We start from the raw sequence: 7133 nt of genomic DNA, 5'->3' as shown, positions 1-7133 counted from the left end.
GAGATCAGACCAAAAATCAAAGAGAGAGAGCAGAGAGGCCACAACCCTAAGAGAGAGAGAGAGAGAGAGAGAGAGAGAGAGAGAGAGAGAGAGAGAGAGAGAGAGAGAGATTTAATTTTTTTTTTTAAGAAAATGAGCTGCAGGAACCTTATATATAAGCTACTGTGAGACGAAACTGTCGATGGTTTGGTTTTTAACCAAACCTTTTTCTTATCGTTTTACCCTTACTTGGCCACAGTAACTCAAAATCGTTGACAGTTTTCTGAACTCACCCAAAACCGTCGACAGTTTGGCCTATACCAAACCAATTTTTTCCTCTTTTCTTTATTATTTCAATACTTACTATTTTCCGGAAAACCGTCAACGGTTTGGCTTGTACCAAACCAATTTTTTCCTCTTTTCTTTATTATTTCAATACTTACTATTTTCCGGGTCTCTATAGTATCAGAGCCACCAAGAGTTTTTTTTTTTTTTTTTTTACAAGGGTGGGGGAGAGTTTGAGTGTGCATCAACAACAACTCCCTATATTGTTGCAGCAATCTAGTCATGGCCTCGGAAAACTTTGTACAACCTTCTATTCCATGCTTTGATGATCATTATGACCATTGGGGCATGCTAATGGAGAATTTCTATAAAAACTCCAAAAACAGAGATATAAAAAAATTAGTGGATTGATTTCCAAATAAAAAATAAAAAAAATAAAAAATAATAATAATAAATAAATAATTAATTAATTAATTAAAATTTTAATTAATTAACTAATTAATTAATCGGATTTAAAAGAAAAAGAAAAAAAATTAATTAAAATTTATTTTTATTTTTATTAATAAAATATATTATTATATTAATTAAATATATTATTATTATTATTATTATTTCCTTAAGCCTGGAAGCTTCAGGCTTCTTCAAGATTTTTCTTCTTCTTCTTCTTCTTTCTTTTCTTCTTCTTTTATTTTCCTTTTCCTGCGCGTGCAGGTTCATTCTCTCTCCTCACGTTCTCTCTCTCTCTCTCCTCGATTTTGTGGCGGATTTTTGCCTGATTGAAAATCCGAAGATACCACTGGACTCCATTCACCACTACTGTCATTTCTACCGGAGCGGATCGGTGGTAGGAGCGGCGTAGACATATTCCCTGGGGTAAGCCATTTTCCCCTTTTTTCTTTAATTTCTTGCAAAATATAAGCCCAATTAACGAACGGACACCACCACGAGAATCTAGGGATGATTCTCTACAAGTCTAGTGGGACGGAATTCTCGTGGGGGGTGTCGGGCCAAAACCCTAAATTTAGGATGCAGGGGTCATTAAGAGGTTTATTTTTAATTAATTAGCATTAATTTAGAAATGCTAAAATATTGAGCATTTTGGGTTGAAGTAGGATTTCTGGAATTTGGGGCCCAGGTGAGCACCGCGGGTGTAATTTTGGGACCCGCAGGAAAAATTTAGAAAATTAAGTGGTTTAAATAATAGTTTAAATATTAATTTGAGGTATATGGGGCCTAAGGAAGGTTAGATGGGTATTATTTTGGAGAAATAGATTAATTAATTTGGGGAAAATGTAAATTGCAGGAGTTAAATTTTGGGCGCCAAGGGCGTGAAATTTTGGATTCGAGCGAGACTCTCGGTAAGCCAGGTAAGGGGAATAAATTATAGCAGTGTTTTTAGAATTATTATTTGAATGAATACGTGAAATTGAGCATATGATATTTTGTCTGAAAATTATTATGATATAAATATCATATAAATTGTGTGGCATTTGAGTAATTGTAAATTGTGATATTTTGGAGTGTAAAATATAATAATGTGTAATTTCTGAGAAAATATTGAGATGAGAATTACTTATGTGATTAGTGAAAAATAATGTAATATGGTATTATTATATGAGTAGAAATGTTTTGCCTAGAAAATGGAATTTTGTGAATTATTGATATTGAAAAATAATGAAATGTGGTATTTATTTGTGAGTGGAAATTATTTGCATGAGAAATGAGTATTTTGGGAAAATGTGAAAAATACATGAAATATGATATATGATATTACGAGATGATGAAATGTGCACAGAAAATGATGAGAATATTTATATTGAACTAAATTGTGATATACTGGAATATAATTGATGAAATGCCAATACCGCATAATGATTGCAGGTATGTGGTGGTAAACCCTGTTGGATGGTTATGATATTTAGCAAGGTACCGTTGCGAGTGGTGTTAGTGCAACCACACTGACTCTTGAAGCGTGTAGCGTGACAGTTGACTATGCCATTGTGTAGGGTTGTTGGGCCTCCTGAGTCCGGATCAGGGTATTAGGCCAGCCAGTCGTACTACAGACGCGATATGTGATATGATATTTGATCTAACCGGGTCGGCCAACCGCGGTTAGATCCAGCCTTCGGGCCGCACAACCTTGACCATGGGGGGAAGCATGGCGTGTATAGAAAGATCCTTAGGGTGGCCATGAGTTACAGACGCAATGTTGGTATTTGATACTGAGGATACTCATGAGCCGGAAAGTAAAGTGGAAATGAAAAGTGAAAGAATGATTAAATTGGCTAAAATGAGGAATGAAAGAAAGAATGGAAATTGAAAAATAAAGAATGATAAAATTAAGAAATGAAACAGTGTGAGTTAATAATATAAATAATTAAGGCGAAGTGAAACTCTCCACCTGAGGGCTTACTGAGTAAGGTGAGTGCCCTGATGGGTATCAGATGTGGCCATACCCGGCTGCATAACATGTTAGGACAGAGGGAAGCTACCTGTATGGGCGGGTAATCTTCCCTATTCTCAGGAATTTCGCCGGTAAATATGTGTTAGAAATCATTGAATTTGATAAATGATTTTAAAGCTTGTGTTGTATATCTATATGATTATGTGTATGTGAATATCAGTGTATTTTCTCAGATGAAATGGTGATTTGAAAAGTAAAGTGTATTATAATTGTACTCATTTGGCCACACACTGTAAATAATTTATTCATTCTTATTGAGATGTGTCTCACCCAATTTATCTAAATTTTTCAAGGAACAGAGACCGGCCGGGTGATAGAGCTCCGTGATAGTAGGGAGCTGAGACCCTGATACACAGGGTGAGTTTTTGGACTAGGGGAGATGTAATTCCCCTAGAGTTGAATAGTAATTTTTAGTATGGGAAGGTAGTGTGAATATTTGTATGTATGTTGAACCTATGGGTATTGTATTCTGATTGATATGTGTATATTGTCTTCCGCTGTTAGGTTGAATATAATAAAATACTTTTTACCCGGTACCCAATGCGGGTCGGGTTGTATGAATGGTACTAGGATTGTTGACGTGGCCGATTTGTGGATGTTGTGGATTTATGACGTGATTATTTATTTATATTTTAAAAAAATTGTACGAAAATCGGGGCGTCACAATTTCATACGCTCTAAAGAGTACTGGCGGGTGATTGTTTCTAGGGTAACAGAACTAGCAGTCAGTACAGTGTTGACGGATGAGCAGAGGATAGAGTTAGAAGCGTTGAAGCTAAAAGATTTGAACGCAAAAAGCTACCTTTTTTAGACAATTAATCATTCTATATTTGAGGCAATTCTTTGCAAAGATACCTCCAAGCAGATTTAGGATTCTATGAAGAAGAAGTATCAAGGATCAGCAAGGGCAAAAAGGCAGCAGCTTCAAGCACTTCGATTTGAGTTTGAAATGCTTCAAATGAAATCAGGAGAGTTAGTTGCAGATTACTTTTCTCATACAATGGCAACTGTAAACAATATGTGAATTCACGGAGAAAAGACGAAGGATGTTACCATCATTGAGAAGATTCTTCGATCCATGACACCAAAATTCAATTTTGTTGTCTATTCTATAGAGGAATCTAAGGATATTGATGAGCTTTCAATTGATGAACTACAAGTCTCATTGATGGTTTATGAACAAAAAAATTAACCAACAAGAGAAAGAGGAGCAAGCTTTGAAGGCCTCAATTGATAATCATTCTTTTGCACTATATAGAGGGCGAGGCAGAGGCCGAGTGAACAAGGATTGCAAAAACATGCACCAAACCTCTGAAGATAACTAATTCCATGATTCTCAAGGGAGAGGGAGAGGTTGAGGAGGCCACCACTCAACCGCCAATAGTTCAAAGTCAGGAGACAAGTACAATGTTGAGTGCTTTAGATGTCATAGGTATGGCCACTATCGTTTTGAGTTTCGTACAAATATAAATAAATATCGTGGATAAAATTCTAATTTTGTAGAGAAGGAAGAATAAGTGTCTTTATTGATGGGTTGTCATGCCAAGGAGGAAACCCATAACAATTTGTGGTACTTTGACATAGGTTGTAGCAATCATATGTATGGAGATAAATCTGCATTCTTTGATTTGGATGAATCCTTTCGTGATAGTGTGAAGTTTGGTGACAATTCTAGAGTCTCCATTATGGGGAATGGGAAGGTAACTATCCAAACCAAGGGAAACTCTGTTAAGACAATCCCTAATGTTCTTTTTGTTTCATATTTGAGAACAAATTTACTTAGTGTTGTTCAGCTTCAAGGAAAGGAGTATGAAATCTCTATCAAAGATGGAGTTTGTAGAAATGAAGATGCAAAATTTGGCTTAATTGCTCAAGTCAAAATGACAGCCAATTAAATGTTTCCAATGTATCTCCACAACACTACACATTCATGCTTCTTTACAAGATTGAAGGAGGAGGCTTGGTTATGACACTTTCACTATGGACATCTAGATTTTGGTGGATTAAAAATGCTGCAATAGAAAAATATGGTGACTAGCCTTCCTAAATTCTCAAGTTTTTCTCAAGTTTGTGAAGAATGTGTTGTTAGCAAACAACATTGTGATGCTTTTTCGAAAGGGAAATCATGGAGAGCAAAGAAAGCATTAGAGATGGTGCATTCCGACCTTTGTGGGCCAATAAATCCATTCTTTAATGGAGCTAAAAGATATATAATTACCTTCATTGATGCTTATATTTGGAAAACATGGGCATATTTTTTGCAAGAAAAATCTAAAGCTTTTGTGGCCTTTAAAAACTTTAAATAGCTTGTTGAGAAAGAAGTTGGAAGCCCAATAAAAGTTCATCGCACTAACCGTGGTGGAGAATATGACTCACATGAATTTGCAAATTTTTTTTTGAGTTCCATGGAATCAAAGGGCAACTTATAGTAGCATACACACCTCAACAAAATGGAGTTTGCGAGAGGAAAAGTCGCACTATTTTGAATATGGTGCAAAGTCATTTGAACAGGAGTGGCATTCCAAAAAAATTCTAGCCTAAAGCAGTTAATTGGAGTATTCATATATTGAACAGAAGCCCCACTCTTGCTGTTCAAAATATGACACCAAAGGAAGCATGAACGGACGAAGACCGGTGGTAGGTTATTTCATAAATTTTGGGTGTATTGCTTATGCCCACATTCTGGATGCAAATAGAAGAAAGTTGGATGACAAAGGAGAAAAAAATGCATTTTTCTTGGTGTTAGTGATCAATCAAAAGCGTATAAATTGAACAATCCTATCACCAAGAAAATTGCCATTAGTTGTGATGTTCTATTTGATGAAGATAGAATCTAGTCTTGGAGCAGTAGTGGTCTTGGATAGACAATACCAGCAAACTTTGATGGTGTACATGAAGAAGAAACACAACAACCTCATCAACAACAAGCTCCAACAATTTCTACTCTTGAAAATCCTCAAAATGAAGTTTCTACAGCAACTGCAACTTCACCAGTAGCAACAGAACATAATAAGCAGGATGATGCTATAGTAGGTACACCCTCAATGTTTTAGACGAAGGCTAGCATGGATGCAAGACTATGAGGTAAAAGGAATTGATCATTCTAAGGATCCACTTACTCATTTTGCCTTGTTTTCAAACTGTGATCCAGTAACTTTCAATGAGGTTGTCAAAGAATCAAAGTGGCGGAAAGCTATGGATGTTGAAACTAAGGTCATCAAGAGAAACAACACATAGGAGTTGATAGAGCTTCCAAAAGGGCAAAAGACTATTGGTGTGAAGTGGGTTTGCAAGACAAAGTTGAAGGAGATCGGTGAAGTAGACAAGTACAAGGTGCATTTGGTGGACAAGGGCTACAAGCAAGTATTTGGTGTTGATTACAAAGAAGTCTTTGCCCCGGTTGCAAGGCATGACACAATCAAATTGGTAATTGCATTCACAACTCAAAACTCATGGCCTATTTTCCAATTGGATGTGAAATCAGCATTTTACAAGGAGATTTACAAGAATAGGTATTTTTTTATCAACCTCTTGATTACATGAAGCTAGGTAATGAGCGTGAGGTGTATAAGTTGAAAAACACTCTACATGGGTTGAAACAAGCTCCAAGAGCTTGGTACAACCATATAGAAGCTTATTTTTTGAAGGAAGGTTTTAGAAGATGTCGATATGAACATACTCTTTTTTATTAGAAATTAAAGGAGGAAAGATGCTTTTTGTATGCTTATATGTAGATGATTTAATTTACATTGGAAATGATAGGGCCATGTTTGAAAAGTTTAAAAAGTCCACGATGATTGAATTTGATATGTCTGATCTTGGAATGTTGCATTATTTTCCTAACATTGAAGTTGTTCAATCAAATACTGGAATTTTTATTTCTCAAAAAAAGTATGTGCGAGAAACTTTTGACCGATTTCAAATGAAAAATTGCAATTCGGCGAATACACCAACTGAGTTTGGCTTAAAGCTAAACAAAAATCACAAAGGAAAGAAGGTTGATGGCAGTCTTTACAAGAAGATTGTGGGAAACTTAATGTATTTAACAACAATAAGGCCAGATATAATGTATTCAGTGAGTCTCATCAGCAAATACATGGAGAATCTGGCAGAGATGCATCTGCTAGCTGCCAAAAGGATACTTCAGTACTTGCAAGGTACTAAGGAATTTGGGATGTTCTACAAAAAAGGAGAGAAGTTAGACTTGATTGGTTTTACTGATAGCGAATATGCAGGGGATCAAGGTGATAGAAAAGGTACTTCAGGCTATGTTTTTATCCTTGGCATAGGGGTTGTTTCATGGTCATCAAAGAAACAATCAATAGTCACTTTATCAACCACTAGAGCTTAGTTTGTTGCTACAACTTCATGTACATATCAAGCCATATGGTTGAAGAGAGTTCTT

The sequence above is a fragment of the Malania oleifera genome, chromosome 7, assembly GCF_029873635.1.
Source record: "Malania oleifera isolate guangnan ecotype guangnan chromosome 7, ASM2987363v1, whole genome shotgun sequence".
In the NCBI taxonomy this organism is placed as follows: domain Eukaryota; kingdom Viridiplantae; phylum Streptophyta; class Magnoliopsida; order Santalales; family Ximeniaceae; genus Malania; species Malania oleifera.
The sequence above is the reverse complement of the archived record's forward strand: the minus strand, read 5'-3'. Positions refer to the sequence as shown.